Source organism: Gobio gobio, assembly GCF_949357685.1.
Source record: "Gobio gobio genome assembly, chromosome: 23".
NCBI lineage: Eukaryota > Metazoa > Chordata > Actinopteri > Cypriniformes > Gobionidae > Gobio > Gobio gobio.
Window position 1 is genome coordinate 42832330 of NC_137119.1, and position 17289 is coordinate 42849618.

General features: G+C 39.2%; 1 pseudogene across 1 annotated transcript; it reads left to right on the top strand.

Moving 5' to 3' along the window:
- Nucleotides 1-920: 920 nt before the first annotated feature.
- Nucleotides 921-15524, top strand: LOC307120022 (myosin-7-like; annotated as a pseudogene). Its single transcript has 32 exons — nt 921-1121; nt 1300-1443; nt 1523-1679; nt 1821-1848; nt 1953-2055; nt 2252-2343; nt 2427-2490; nt 2581-2679; nt 2757-2852; nt 2968-3106; nt 3200-3318; nt 3407-3514; nt 3647-3817; nt 3902-4182; nt 4281-4366; nt 5207-5372; nt 5503-5607; nt 5671-5826; nt 5910-6165; nt 6278-6520; nt 6601-6781; nt 7392-7510; nt 7594-7790; nt 7879-8062; nt 8144-8309; nt 8398-8522; nt 8656-8962; nt 9031-9168; nt 9243-9347; nt 9445-9540; nt 9627-9761; nt 15504-15524. The product of its transcript is annotated as a myosin-7-like (transcript).
- Nucleotides 15525-17289: the final 1765 nt, after the last annotated feature.

Here is a 17289-nt window from a genome sequence, read left to right on the forward strand (position 1 = left end):
CCTTCAGGGATGCTGGAGACTTTATGAATCCCTGATTTCATCAACAATTCCTTTACAGTATATTACCTCTTAGGCACAGAGAGATTTTTTCATACAGGTTTTGTTACATTGCTTTTACTCATAATTGACTATAATTGTCAACTGTTAAATAAGTAATACTGCTTTATATTTGTGTGACCCTAGGACAGTAAACCATTAGTGTCAGGAGAGTTGAACTGTAAAGGTAAGTAGACTAATCTCATGAGTTATCAATTTATTACACTCCAAAAAAAAAAGGTTCTATATGGCACAAAAAATGGTTCTTGGCTCGTAATCATAGGGGAACCTTTTTTAGTGCTATATAGCACCAATTTTGGTGCTTCAGCGGTTCTTCAGAGGTGCTATAAAGCACCTTAGTCAAAGAACCGGTGAAGAACCTCTGAAGAACCGCTGATAGCACTAAAAAAGGATCCCCTATGATTACGAGCCAAGAACCATTTTTGTTGCATATAGAACCTTTTTTTTTTTTTAGAGTGTAGAAGTCCTACCATATACAGTACAGTGGTCTCATTATTTGGACACACTTATAAATGTCTCTTATGCTGCAAGATCCTTTCTCTTCACTCATTTTTGATTAATGTGTTTAAATAAGCTGGCAATTTTTTGTGAATGTATGAAAGTTTTCATATACCATTCATACACAGGTGTAGAAAATCACATTAACTATCAACATATTCCTCAAACCACAAACAAACTAGATTGCACTAGATTTCAAATTAGATTCATATTTTTGCTTGAAAGTGTCATTGTGTTATTTTTCTTAAATATGTGTTAATTATCTTGTTGTTTTTGTGTCTTAAGTGTCCAAATATGCTCCTATATATAATATCTCGTATAGTAATCTGTTTGCATACCCTAACAAACAGCAGGCTAGGTGAAAAATGGGGGATGCTTTGATGGAGGAGTTCGGGCCAGCGGCTCCGTACCTCAGGAAGTCGGACAAGGAGCGTCTGGAGGCCCAAACGCGCCCCTTTGACATGAAGAAAGAGTGTTTTGTTCCTGATGCTGAAGAAGAGTATCTCAAGGCATCTGTTATCAGTTGAGATGGAGATAAAGTCACCTGTGAGACTTCAAAGGGAACGGTAAGTTCAAGATTTTGTGTTGGCGTTATGATTAATTGGGGGATTTTAAATAGTCACAAAGTGAAATTGCCTGATTATGACATTTCTCTACATTGAAATTAAAGGATGAAATTGGATTGCATGTACAAAATAATACACACAGACACTGTTTTAACACTCAAATCTCATGTTCCCACAGACAGTAACTGTGAAGGAGGCTGATGTTCACCCTCAGAACCCGCCAAAGTTCGATAAAATTGAGGACATGGCGATGTTCACCTTCCTACACGAGCCCGCTGTGCTGTTTAACCTCAAAGAGCGTTACGCAGCCTGGATGATCTACGTGAGTCGAGTCTTAACACACTCACACATTCTCTTTATCTTGCATGAGCAGATCTAAACCTTCTGTGAATCTCCTACAGACCTACTCTGGGCTCTTCTGTGTCACTGTGAACCCCTACAAGTGGCTGCCAGTGTACAACCAGGAAGTCGTTGTTGCCTATAGAGGAAAGAAGAGGAGTGAAGCTCCTCCTCACATCTTCTCCATCTCTGACAATGCCTACCAGTACATGCTGTCAGGTGCGTCTACTTGACAATTCTTTAAATATTTTATATACAACCATGCCTTTAAAAAAGACAGCACAGACAATAACTAGTGGAAATAATTTTGTGTTTATTTACTATGCATATTACATTCATAATTATATATTTATTTTACAGACAGAGAAAACCAGTCTATTTTTATCAAGTAAGATTTTCTGTGTTTTAGTTGAATCCTGGGGTTTGACTTTATTTGTTAGTTTTTTAGTAATTCATTCTTCATAAATTTCTAAGACTGCTTTGTGTTGACAGTGGAGAATCTGGTGCTGGAAAGACTGTAAACACCAAGAGAGTCATTCAGTACTTTGCCAGCATTGCTGCTGGTAGTGGCAAGAAGGACACCAGTGATAAGAAGGTTAATACAGATCCATGTTACAAAGATTTAACCTCAGAGACATATGCATTGATAATGGGTATAAAGTACAAATCACATTATTTAGTTAGTTTATGCTTTAAGGGTACAATTCTGACATTAAACTTTACTATAAACCAGCTGAAACACAACATCCTCTGCTCTGTATTTTACTCTCTATATATGTCTGTTTTTTTAGGGTACTCTGGAGGATCAAATCATCCAGTGTAATCCTGCTCTTGAGGCCTTTGGTAATGCCAAGACCATCAGGAATAACAACTCTAACACTTTGTGAGTTTGATCTGCCTCCAGTTTCAAAATATGCTGATTTTATTTACACAAGTGAAATTACATTGATGACTGTTTTTAAACAGGGCAAGTTCATCTGCATTCACTTTGCTGCCAGTGGAAAGCTAGCTTCTGCTGACATTGATAAAAGTTAGAATGGATTTATATTTCTTACAAGTCTCATTCTTACAAATGAATGAGCTGGATGTAAAAGCTTAACTTCTACATTTCTAAAAATAGATCCGTTAGAGAAATCCCGTGTCACTTATCAGCTCACGGCTGAGAGAGACTACCACATCTTCTATCAGATTCTGTCTCAGAAGAAACCAGAACTGCTGGGTAAGCAAAATCACAAGTGATGAGACGTCACATTGTATTTATTTATTTTAAAACATGAGATGTTTTTATCCTCTCAGAGATGCTGCTGATCACAACAATCCCTTATGATTACGCCTACATCTCTCACGCAAGTGGCCTCGATTGATGATCCTGACAAGCTGATGGCTACAGATGTGCCCTATCTAAATACATTTGTTGATACTGGCTTCACAAAGGTTTAGAACTGAAGTCCGTATAACATGCCATGCAATGCAATTAATTATTAGAGACACTGTACATGTTCTCTAGGAAGAGTTTGATGTGTTGGGCTTCACCCAAGAGGAGAAGAACAGCATCTACAAGCTGATTGGTGCTGTCATGCACTACGGCAACATGAAGTTCAAACAGAAGCAAAGAGAGGAACAAGCCGAAGCTGATGGGACTGAAGGTCAGTATTAGGACAAAATGCTGACATAATGCATACAGTTATTGGGAAATACAAGATTCATTACCATCAACCATCTTCTTTTATTGATGACAGATGCTGATAAAGCAGCCTATCTGATGGGCCTGAACTCTGCTGATCTCATCAAGGCTTTGTGCCACCCAAGAGTCAAAGTAGGAAATGAGTGGGTCACCAAGGGACAGAATGTCCAGCAGGTGGAGACTTCATGATTAACATCCCTTCATAACATAATGTTACTGCAAAAACACAATATTCTGTACCATTTTAATGTGTATTGGACAGGTGTACTATGCCATTGGTGCACTTTCCAAATCAGAGTACGAGAAGATGTTCCTCTGGATGGTTGTGATGGTTGTTGACTCTCCATGTGCAGTTTACTCTTTATATGACAGTTATATGACAATAAATATTGTCTTAAATTGTACACTATCAAAATGAATTGACTTCTAACATTACATAAAACATGACTCTAAAATCTGTCATTCTGTGATTTTGTTTTCTACCTATGTTTATCCCTTCTAGTTCAACACCTTTGAGCAGCTGTGCATCAACTTCACTAATGAGAAGTTGCAGCAGTTCTTCAACCACCACATGTTTGTGCTGGAGCAAGAGGAATACAAGAAGGAGGGCATTGACTCAGAATTTATTGACTTTGGCATGGGCTTGCAGGCTTGTATTGATCTCATTGAAAAGGTGAGTTTTAAAATATGAGAGATCTCAGGAATTGGATCAATACTGCTGAGTTAATTTGAAACCCTTCGATCTATTGTTTGCTAGCCAATGGGTATCATGTCCATCCTTGAAGAGGAGTGCATGTTCCCCAAAGCCAGTGATGCAGCATTCAAAGCTAAGCTTTATGACAACCATTTGGGGAAATCAAACAACTTCCAGAAGCCTAGGATTGTCAAGGGTAAACCAGAGGCCCATTTCTCCCTGGTTCAATAACTGGCTGGTGAAGAACAAGGACCCTCTCAATGAGACGGTTGTTGGCCTCTATCAGAAGTCCACCATGAAACTTCTGGCTTACCTGTTTGCTGGATATGCTGGTGCTGACTCAGGTGTGTTTTAGACATCAGAATCCTAAAAACAAACAAGGGAATGTTTTGTGATATTTCTTTATACATAATACATATGAACATGATATTTCTTGCAACAGCCATGGAGGGAGGAGGAGGAGGTGGCAAAGGAAAGGAGAAGAAGAAAAAGGGCTCTTCTTTCCAGACTGTGTCTGCCCTTCACAGGGTAACATATGGTTTTTCATACTGAAATTAATAATATATATGTGTAAATTAATTATATATAATACTGGGTGAAGTTGTGGCCTAATGTTTAGAGAGTTGGACCTGAAGGTCGTGGGTTTGAGTCTCAGTACCGGCAGGAAATGTAGGTGAGGGGAGTGAATGAACAGTTCTCTATTCCACTCTCATTACTCACAACTGAGGTGCCATTGAGCAAGGATCCTAACCCCCAATAGGTCCCAGGGTGCTATAGCAAAAATGGCTGCCCACTGCTCTGGGTGTGTGTGTGTTTAATACTCACTGCTGTATGTGTGCACTTGGATGGGTGAAATGCAGAGCATGAATTCCAAATATGGGACACCATATATATATATATATATATATATATATATATATATATATATTAGTGGTGGGCCGTTATCGCCGTTAACGTGCTGCGTTAACGTGAGACTCTTATCGGGCGATAAAAAAAATATCGCTGTTAATCTATTCTCAAAGTTGGGTTGGGAGCTGGGTCTATACTACACAAGCTATGATGACTTTCACCTTGATAGTTTAGCGCGGATGTATACCAAGCCGTATTGCACTGTAGGGGGCGAGAGAACGAGTCTTCGAACCTGTGTGTATGCCTACTAGTGTTGTCAAAAATATCCATATTTTGATATGTATCGATACTGAAATATCTGAAACGATACGATACTAATTTTCTACAGTATCGATATGACAGCGTGTTAGTATTGGTGTGACCGGTCTGAATTTCACGTGGTGTTGCACATAACGTTAATTCTACTAATTCACTAATATATATATGGGGATATTGATGGATAATGTCTATCCACAGTAGAACCTGAACAAGCTGATGACCAACTTAAGGTGTCAACTCACCCTCACTTTGTGCGCTGCCTCATCCCCAATGAGACTAAGACTCCTGGGGCGATGGAGAATCCTCTGGTCATGCAGCAGCTGCGCTGTAAGATTTCAAACAGAGGTACGTTTAATTTTGACTCCAAGTTCTGATAAGTGTCAAAGTTTTTGTTTTTCTTTAATCATCACATATAAAATATAACCTAAACTATAAAGTAAAAAATAAACTACAATCTGTAATTGAAAACAACAATAGCATTAATTTACTTATTACAGACACCGCATCCTGAATCCTGCTGCTATCCCTGTGGGACAGTTTATTGACAGAAGGAAAGGAGCAGAAAAACTACTGGGATCTCTGGACATTGATCACAACCATAATAACATAATATTCATCAAAATACTTTTTTAATTGTTTTAATTTTATGGATTGTCTTAAACTAGAAATCTCATTTATTTGAAGGTGATCTTCAAGGCTGGTCTCCTGGGTACTCTTGAAGAGATGAGAGATGACCCTCTTGCTCTCAGCATTACTGGTATTCAAGCAAGAGCCCGTGGTATTCTCGCAAGGATTGAGTTCCAGAAGATTGTTGAACGCAGGTTAGAAATCAGAGTTTCTCAATAAATTTGAGATCAATCATTTTAATTTGTTTAAGATATGAATGTGCAAAATTACATTGCAGAGATGCCTTGCTTGTGATCCAGTGGAATGTGCGTGCTTTCATGGGTGTCAAGAATTGGCCCTGGATGAAGCTCTACTTCAAGATCAAACCACTGCTGAGATCTGCTGAAGCAAAGAAAGAGATGGCCAACATGAAGGATGAATTTCTGAAGTTGAAGGAGGCATATGCCAAATCTGAAGCCCGCAAAAAGGAGCTTGAGGAAAAGATGGTTTCTCTTCTCCAAGAGAAGAACGACCTGCAACTCCAAGTCCAAACTGTAAGTTTATGATATTATACATTTATGAATGTGAAATGTATGAAATGTATAATTAAATCAAATGTAGAGTTGCTTAAATTGATTACAAATAATTTTCTGTACCTGTGAACAGGAGCAAGATAATCTTTGTGATGCTGAAGAGAGATGTGAGGGTCTGATCAAGAGCAAGATCCAGCTTGAGGCCAAAACCAAAGAGCTGACTGAGAGACTGGATGATGAAGAGGAAATTAATTCGGAGCTGACTGCAAAGAAACGAAAGCTGGAGGATGAATGTTCTGAGCTCAAGAAGGACATTGATGATCTTGAACTCACTCTGGCCAAAGTTGAGAAAGAGAAACATGCCACTGAGAATAAGGTCAGTTTTCAACACTGAACGTTTAGTGATGCTAGAATAGTGTGTTAACAGTCTATTGATTCAATTATACAATTTTACAGGTTAAAAACCTGACAGAAGAGATGGCCGCTTTGGATGAAATCATCGCTAGGCTGACCAAGGAGAAGAAAGCTCTGCAGGAGGCCCATCAGCAAACGCTGGATGACCTCCAGAGTGAGGAAGACAAAGTCAACACACTCACAAAAGTCAGAGCCAAGCTGGAGCAACAAGTGGATGATGTGAGTGGATTGGTGACACTTCTGTTGTAAATGAAAAAGATGAAATTTACTAGCCTGACAAGCCAGACCCACATCAAGATGTTGGGTCTGGAAACACACTATTGACAGGGCTCAATCCGAGGGGCGGGATAAACGGTTGTCTTTCAAATTCCCTCTGCATGCAATTGGATAGCGCCATGAGCGCCACAACCAACCAGAGCAAAGAAGGTGAAGCCAAGCTAACGTTAGTTGATAGACTTTCGCCGTATCCGGTAGGCAAAACTTCGAACATATCTTCTTTTCTTAAGAATGACTTCAGTGCCGTTGTGCGTTGACCGCTGTGCGTCAGCTTCTTTGTTTACGAGTAGCACGCAGAACCTCCGCAACTCTGCCGTGACGTGCCGTCATTATGTTAAGCCCGCCCACCGACTCTACACACGCTGTGATTGGCCTGACCAGAGTTTGGTTTTTCCAGCTCCCAGGTCTACCGAGAGTTGCTAGACTACACTCGGGGCAAAATACATTTTCTGCCGCTAGGGTGCGTCTAGATTTCTAGGCTAGAAATGTACAATGCTGAACAAAATATTGTCCTTCTAGCTTTTTTTCTGTAATGTAATGGTTATACTTCTATCTAGGGGAGCTTTCTAGACAGCTGGAAGAAAAGGATTCGTTGGTCTCTCAGCTAACAAGAGGCAAGCAGTCCTACACCCAGCAGATTGAGGACCTCAAGAGACAACTAAAGGAGGAAGTCAAGGTATAGTTTATTTTTTAAAGGATTTGTTACCAACTGTCCATTGCATTTGTATATGGTTAACAGGATATTCCCAATCCTCATAGGCTAAGAATGCCCTGGCTCATGCAGTTCAGTCTGCTCGTCATGATGCTGATCTGCTGAGGGAGCAATATGAGGAGGAGCAGGAAGCCAAGGCTGAGCTACAGCGGAGTCTGTCCAAGGCAAACTCTGAAGTGGCTCAGTGGAGAACCAAGTATGAAACTGATGCCATCCAGGGGACTGAGGAGCTGGAGGAAGCGAAGTATGAAACATGAAAATCAGTATTTCCTACAAATAACATCTTGTTTATATTGAAAGATAAAAGGAACAAATTCTGTTTATTCATGAAGGAAGAAACTTGCTCAGCGTCTACAAGAAGCTGAAGAAGCTGTGGAAGCTGTTAATGCTAATTGCTCCTCTCTGGAGAAAACCAAGCACAGGCTGCAGAATGAGATTGAAGACCTCATGGTGGATGTGGAGAGATCCAATGCTGCTTCTGCTGCTCTGGACAAGAAGCAAAGAAATTTTGACACGGTGAATAAAACACACTTATAAAGGATCTTTCTATTCATTCAGCTCCAATGGTAGCTAATCAAAGTCTGATTCTATCAACAGGTCCTAGCTGAATGGAAGCGGAAATATGAGGAGTCTCAGAGTGAGCTGGAAAGCTCCCAGAAGGAAGCCAGATCTCTCAGCACTGAACTATTCAAACTGAAGAACTCTTCTGAGGAGTCTCTGGATCATTTGGAAACTATGAAGAGAGAAAACAAGAACCTCCAAGGTCCCATAATCTGACCATTAACATAGCACATAAATTAAATATTTCTCTTGACTGTGTGTTAACTACCATTATCTTGCCTTTTAAACAGAGGAGATTGCTGATCTTACTGAACAAATTGGTGAGAGTGGAAAGAACATTCATGAGCTAGAGAAAGTTCGTAAGCAGTTGGAGCAGAAAAAAGCTGAAATTCAAACTGCTCTGGAGGAGGCTGAGGTGTATTGATTGTGTAATATGCCATTTTTGGTTACCATTAACAATGAATATTCAAGGTGTTGTATGTAATTGTAAGCCTATATGGTGAAGAAAAAAATGAAGTCTTAATTAAACATTTCTCATCAACTGTCAGGGTTCTCTTGAACATGAGGAGGGTAAGATCCTGAGGGCCCGACTGGAGTTCAATCAGGTCAAAGCTGATATTGAACGCAAGCTGACAGAGAAAGATGAAGAGATGGAGCAGGCCAAGAGGAACCAGCAGAGTGGTGGATACCCTGCAGAGCTCACTGGAATCAGAGACTCGCAGCAGGAATGAAGATCTCAGGCTGAAGAAGAAGATGGAGGTAGACCTCAATGAGATGGAGATTCAGCTCAGCCAGGCTAACAGGCAGGCATCAGAAGCCCAGAAGCAACTCAAGGGTCTTCATGGGCATCTCAAAGTATGCTATAGTATTATATAGTATTTTACAAAATGCAATCTCCAGTTTTTCATTTGTAAAATTTGTAGCAGGACACCAGTGCTCATCTGGAGCGCATGAAGAAGAACATGGAGCAGACCATCAAGGACCTGCAGCACCGTCTGGATGAAGCTGAGCAGATCGCCATGAAGGGAGGCAGGAAGCAGGTCCAGAAGCTGGAAGCCAGGGTAAGTTACTGACGTTTTTGCAAACAAGTCTATTGCTTTCATTTGATTAGCTAACCCTCTTACACATCTCTAAGGTCAGAGAGCTGGAAAATGAGGTGGAGCTTGAACAGAGAAAGGCGAGCGAGTCTGTGAAAGGAGTCCGTAAATATGAGAGACGCATCAAGGAGCTCACCTACCAGGTCATATTCCCTCACATAAAAATAAATGTCTTTTATTCATACCATTTATATAATTTAAGCATAGAGACACAATTAAATCTTTGTATCCTGTCTGCAGACTGAAGAGGACCGTAAGAATCTGGCTCGCCTGCAGGATCTGGTGGACAAACTCCAGCTGAAGGTCAAATCCTACAAGAGATCTGCTGAGGAGGCGGTATGTTTAAGATAATTATTTTTATTCATTGAATTTTTCTGGAAATATTTTCAGATCTTTGAAATGCATACAAATATGTTGTTTAGGAGGAACAGGCCAATTCTAATCTGGGCAAGTTCCGTAAACTGCAGCATGAGCTGGATGAGGCAGAGGAGAGGGCTGATATTGCTGAATCTCAGGTCAACAAGCTGAGAGCCAAGAGCCGTGATACAGGATCCAAGGTACAGTCATCATCAGTTTGCTTAATTAAAATTTGGATTGCTTTGACTCTGCAATCCAGATTAATGTAATTAGAAAACAAATTTGGAGAAATGTGTTACTCAAAACTAGAGATTCACCAGGCGAACGGCCACAAATTGTAACCAGTTTTTTGGCTCATCTCTTGCACACAAACTGCATTGCAATCATTTCCCAAAATGAATATTATAAAGTCTGTAAATGGGACATTAAACACAGGCCAGAGATGGGACACGCCGAAGACGGACACAATAAGGAGAACAGAGACACGCCAGCAGACAAAATTGTGAATGCAGTGGTTCAGATATTTTTTGTTAATGGCCAGTTTGGCCAGTAATAGAGCAAATAAACAACAAATACATTTACTTTAAGAAAAAAATAAACCTGCAACCGGTACCTGCAAATTTGCTTGTAAAAAATTGGAATCTGCCATTAAAAAAATTATTATTGGTGCATACCTGGGTCATTATACGAAAACGTGCCATTTCTCACTTTGAATGTTTGATTTTCAAAGTACTGTTTTGAAAATCTTTAAGCCCCTTTTTGGATGAAGTAGATCCTTACCTCTCAGGAAAATGTGCCGTGCCATCTCAGGCTATCTTATTTTTTATTTTATTTTAATAAAACCAACGTAAATGTGTGTGTTTCGTCAACCCTGTTACCGACATATTAATTACTTTTTGAAAAGGTTTTAAATACATATATAGAACAAATCTGATATACTGTGAAAGATAAACCCCCCCTTGTTACATTAAGAGTTTTTGTGAATTGAGAATATTGAAAGTTTTATTTTGTTTAGTGGATGAATACGTTCATTTCCAAATTACACTCTCCCAGCATCTTCTGTTTTAAGAAAAATGTATGGAAACAAAAATAAAACGCCTCAATTCAATTTTGAGTGGATTATTAGCCTCTCTTACTAAACATTTACAATTAGTTGATTACATTTTTATTTTCATTTTTTAAATGATATTAGAATATTATACAAGTAACAGGGTTGACACATCAGTAACAGGGTTGACAACAGTTACCGTATTGGTTATACTGCTTGTTAGAGTTACAGTTATGGGTGTAATGGAGTCTTAATTGGACATTCATAAACCTTTAATTCAACATGACTAATCAGCATATTTTGTAAACAGCTCTACTGAGATATTTTAGCATAAAAATTATGAAAAATTATGATGATTCTGCGCATGTAAATGTAAACCAACTGTTTTATTAAAACATTAACATTACATTGCAATTAAATGACCAATTGAACATGTTTGGCCAAAGCAAAAACCACTAACGATCACTCGGTAAAGGAAAGGACTCGGTAAAGGAAAAGCTAACTGTTGAACATGTTTGGCCTTAACAGAATAAACAAAAGTCAATGATCACTAATGATCAATGTAACATTCCTGTCTGCCTACCCAACAAGTTTTGACCAGATGTCTTTCCGTATTTCTACGTGCCGTGCTGTCACATTAAGAGGAGCAGGAATCAATCTTAAAATGTCATCAAGTATATACCAGATGCTGTCCTCACGGGCTGGCCAGAAATATCTATTCGGGCCAACAATGTGCATGCACTTCACTTGGGCATATCCTTCATCTTTTGCCACGATGATTCCTGGGTAGATCTCCTTGTCATATGTCAGGACACACCATTTTCCGATAATCTGGTCGTCATTCCAGTCGATCTGAAGTTCTTCTGTCAGGTGCTCCTCTGACTGGATTGGTTGAGGTCTGACTGATGTGCTTGAGGTAGCTGACAGTGGAGGGAAGGTGAAGTGGTGAGTGTTGAAACATGTGCAGGACAGGTTATTCAGTGTAGCACACAGACAGCTGACGTCTCTGGAGATCAAGTGGCCTTTTCTGTTGGTGACCACTTGGTGTATTCGCATTGTCCCAGGGACCGATGGGATGTTTGCTGGAATGTTACGGTATGCATCCACAATATTCTCGGTTTCCACATAAAAGAGCTTCACTGTGGTGCCAGTGGTCAGTAGAGCTCGGTAGAGTGTGATGGCATCAGGGATGTCACGCCCTTGACTCACAAGCTGATCTGCCAATCTTTTTAACACTCCCCCAACACCATCAGGAGCACCCTTGCCGTGGCTCGCTTCAAAGAAATTCCAGGTGCCACTCTCAAAGCCCCTCTTGCTCAACTCAGTACTGAACAGGAAGAAATTACCTTTCTGCCTGTACTGAGTACAAGGGCCATCACTGAAGAAGTGGACCACAGACACAGATGGATGATGGGCTTGTATGTAGTCCAGTACTGGTTCAAGATGTTGCCAGATTGCAGGGGGACCTTTTTGCTTGGATTGAGAGATGGTGCAGAAGCAGAGAGGGCTAGCATTGTCACCAACATATAACACACCTGTGTGCATTGTTGCCTGTTGGTGTGAGGCACCGAAATGTACAGCCTGGATCTCAGCACTGTATTTGCACGAGTAGTTTTCCGAGAAGTCCACATGTATAATGCATTCATGTGAGGACAGACTTCTCTTTAGTTCTCTGGAGAATGAGAACTGCTGCTTGATGTTGAACACATGCTTCTTGAACTTATGCAGCAGGCACGTGAAATGCTCAATGAGTTCCTCTAAAGAGCTTTCGATTTGTTTTTTTGCTGTCACTTTGAATGACACAGCCTCATTTTCTTGTGGCATTCTGTTCTTCTCTTTCTCCTCCAGTACCCACTGTGTGTATGTTATACGCATTGATGCATTGGTAACAGTATCCAGTGGGAAGCTTTTCAGTTTGCATTTGGGACACTCTCCATACATGCACTCCTTACTGCTGGTGCTGCAAGATACCTCCTCTATTAGCTTCTCAAGGTTTGAGTTGGGAAGAAAATTTAGTTGCTTCAACTTGTCAACCACAAAGCCGAGGTTCTCATGGATTTTGCACATGCAAGTATCTCTGTCTTGAATGGTTGGATGTACAACCCAGAAGGGACGAAGTCTGCAAAAGAGAGTGTAGGACAAAGCTCTGTTTGCATTTTCAGACAGAAACTTTCTGTGAAGGTTTAACAGTGTATCAACAAGAAATCTCTTCTGTTTTTTTACTTTGTTTCGCGTTATTGTCTGTTTTCTCCCAGTGGTGACCCGACTGACATCATCCCGGTCAAAGAAGGCTCTGATACTTGATTTTATTTGTGTTGGAATGCGGAGCTTTTCTTTACGAGAGAAAGAAAGTGCATTTCCATCTAAAGTCTTCCACCTTCTTCTTGGAAGACCAATGGCACTCTGTCCATATTTCTGCATGCGGTACTTTTTCACAATCTGCCCAGATACCAATTTGGAGATAATCTGCCTCTCTCGTTCATCATATGAAGTTGTATATTTGCTTTTTATGTCCCTCAACAGTGCAGAATGAAATTTGAGGGTTTTTCGAGCTTGCGACTGCACAGCTGCGGTGCTCAATTGATGTTTGACTTTAGAAGAAGGGGATGTTGTTTTATATTTTAGGCGGAAGTATCTTTTTTTGTACTTATTTGTCTTTTGTTTTTCTTTTTCCAGGCTTTGCCTCAATTTCCCCAGGTCATGGTGGAGCCTCTTTCTCTCCTTCTTTGACCTTAAACGCCCCTGATCACGTTGCCTGCAACACAATCAAGCACTGATTAATGAAATACTTGTACTGACAATCAAATTATCATAAATAAATAGGGAGATGCATGCACACACCCGCACACACACACACACACCCACACACACACAAACAACACACACACACACACACACACACACACACACACACACACACACACACACACACACACACACACACACACACACACACACACACACACACACACACACACACACACACACACACACACACACACACACACACACACCTTAAATTGAAATTTACAAAATTGAAACATTGAATAAAAGCCTTAACTTCTATTTACTCTAACTCTAACCTTGAGGGCCCTGGTGCTGGCTCTACACCTGGTTCTGGACTTAGAGGTGGCGTCACGCACTGATCTATGATTGCTGCACTTGCTGCTTTGGCTGTTCTGCTTTTCACTTGTGCTGCTCTCCAGTTTCGCCGCTTGGCTCTCCTTTCTCTGTCATTTAGTTCACTAACTGACCGCTTTTTCCCTGTGTCTCTGTCCTTTCTCCATTTTGCCCTCTCTTTTTCTAAATATGCTTCTCGTCTCTCAGGATCAGCATCTCTACGTTGTCTGTATCTGCGCTGTTTCTCAGCTGCAGAAAGAGGCATCCTAACAAAATCAAATCAAATAAAAATACATAAAACACTTTAACAGCAACCTTGTTTATTTATTGACTTCTCATAATAAAAATAATAATGACTTTTGGTTTATAAAGCACATTTATAAAACCCAATGCACTTGTGTGCATCAGTATAGATCAGTAACCTCAACACATTTTAGCCTTAGGATGAAAACTGTAAAAACATGTATATTATGTAAATACTATTAGTAAGAAAAGTACGTCTATGAAAATTCTCAGTCATCCAGGTTATAGTTATCCAAGAAGGGTTGGCTCAGGGGTGACAACCCCACATGGGTTAAATACCTGGCACTCCCCATCAGTCATTTAGAACTGAAGAAACCCCTTGGATGAGAGTCAAAACATCTTCAAATGAAGTACCAAGTCCAGTTGCCCTTGATTTAACCCTTCTTGGGTATACAACATGGGTAAGACACCAAAAAGCATACTTTCGTCAACCCTGTTATCCTGGAATGGTAACAGGGTTGACGGTAACAGGGTTGACGAAAAATGTTATTGGCGGCCATTACTAGCCATGAGGTATAGGTAATGACACCACATTATGTGCCTTAATGAGAGGCTTAAATGTTGTTATATATGTAAATTTTTAAATATGTACAAATCACTTTTTAACGTATGCTTTTCTGGTAACAGGGCTGACACAATGAGCGTGTCCCTGTCTTTCAGACATTACATAAACTCAAAGAAAATTCATTAAAAGAAGAGAACACTTACTTGTCTTCTACCATCAACTTCTTGAAAGGCAGATGATGTCACTTCCTGGAACTGATGCAACTTTTGGAAGAGTCCATTATCTTTAAAGAGGTGTTTTCATAAAAAGTAACAGGGTTGACGAGAACCTAGGGACCCGACTAAATTGTGCTTTTTTTTTTATTTGACACATGTTAAGAATAAAATCCATTCATGACTAATGAACTGACACTTAAGGCTTTATACAAGTATATGTTTTTTTATGATAGTTTGACTTTTTTGGCCTCGATAGCAAGTAGAAGTAGAAAAATCATACTGAGGGACAGGCCATTTTCAACATTTCTGCAAGATGCTTTGCACAAAAATGTGATTAAAATCCTTTAAAAACAAAAGAAACAGCAATTAATTTACTCTTATATTATGAGACATATTATGGAAACTAAATTATAAAATATTTTATTTGTTTAATGGTTTATTAAGATTTACAGAGCTTTTTTTTCCCTGAGGGACACAAAATGGCACGTTTTCGTATAATGACCCACCTACTCAAAACCAACAGTTTCTTTAATTCATACTCTGTATGAGGTGGTGCATATGTGCAATTTTTTGTGTTTGTAAATAAAAAACATTTGCCTCACCAGTTACTGAGATACTATGCATAAACAGAATGAGCTTTTTAAAGTTGATGCTAAACTAAACAGTCTAAACAACATTACTTTTTTCTAGTTGAAAAAATAAAGAAAATACCTTCTTCCCAATATCCTTTTCATGTCTCTTCCTCTCTCAGAAAGGTCACGATGAAGAGTGAAGCTCACACATGGATCCTTCTGACAGGCTTGTTCAGTGTGGCAGTGAATTATCTGTAGTTCTGTAGAATAAAATGAATGTGCAAGTAAGTCCCTGCTTCTCTGCTATTATTTTAATACAATGCTGTTGAATTCACCTTAAATACATTGGGTGAAATGATACCCCTTTAGAGGAGCCACTCTTCAATCAAGCACACATAAAATCAGATGTTTAAATTACATCTTATACAAAATTATAAAACAGAAAATCTTCTTTTTGCCATTTATTTCCTCTCAAAATGGCAACATTTTTTTCCTGAATTTTGGCACTTTTTAATCACAAATTTATGGTTGTGTTATAAATACATTTATAGATTGAATGATTCAAAGCACTGAATGAAAGATTACATAAAAAATCAAATGGGAAAACTTACCTTTCAATTGGAAAAACACAATGTTCCTCATTTGGAATTTCTCAGGTTAGATTATTTGCTCATAGTATGTGTGTGTATGGTGATGTATTTTTTATGTTTTTTAAGAAGCTGTGATCCCCAGTAATGACTCTAGTCCAAAACAGTTTTCATGCAAAATTGTCACCATACATCTAACATGAAGAAAAAAAATGCTTTAGATGATTTGCAGCTAATGTCTTACCTTAAACAGAAGAGCTTTGAGGTTCCTTAAACCTGAAAAACCTCATGACACTTATCTAACTTTACTTATCTAGGTAATTTAGGGCAAAATAACTGTGTATGTGAGCTAGAAACTGTAGGTGTAATTCAAGGTGATGAGCAGGTCAATGATGGACAGATGATTGAAGGTGGAGTCAACCCTGAACAGCTGAGAATGGAGAGGTGAAGGGGAGGAAACCAACTATGCTGCCCCTTTAAATGATACCATATAGGATTTGTGTTATTTTAAAGCCTTAACGGCTGAATTTCTATACTGTTATGGTGAAAACAAGGTGAAGCAAACGTGACTGGTTATCTGCAAAATCTTTGTCGTCTTTTTGGATTTGAGGACAAATGGTCTCTAGTTCTATCTATTAATTCAAAATTGACAATGTCTCTAGACGTGGGCAATTTAAACTATACTATATTACCATAATTTCTAATTACAGAAATTCCCTAGATGTAACGAAAAGAGAAATGAACACCCGATATTTTAAAGCTATTTGATATGTAGCTAATAATAAAATCCACATTCTGACCAGCACTACATTGTTCTCCCTCTGTTGGACATGTAACTTAAGTTAAGACAATGCAGCCACCAAGTGTGCCAACATCTATAACTAGAGGCTCCTTTTTATGTGATCCCTTTACAAAAACAGCACCTGCTTCACCCCGGATTTCAACATGTGGGCTGAGCTGTCCTCAATCGGCCAGACGAACTCAGGAAGAATTTCACACCGTTATCTTTATACTCAAGGGCAAAGTGAAAGAAAAATAAGTGTCACATAAGCAGAGATAAAGGTGTATCTTTTGTTGTTTGATTGGCACTAACAGGTTCAGTTAATTGCCCAAAGGTTAAATCCACTTCATGAATATAAACCAAATTACTTTATAAACGCTTTTTTAAAAGTTTGAAAAAGGGCATCAATTTAGATTCAATGCACAACCTATTTTTAGGTTATATCTTTTCAGTATTTGCATTTTCAGTAGCCTTAAAAAGTTGAACTCAAGTGTGACCATTTGCAAACCCTTAAAGAATCTTACATCTTAGGAAGGAAGTGTCTTCAGTGGGTTTCATAATTAACACCCTTCATATTATTCGACTCTATGACCGCAT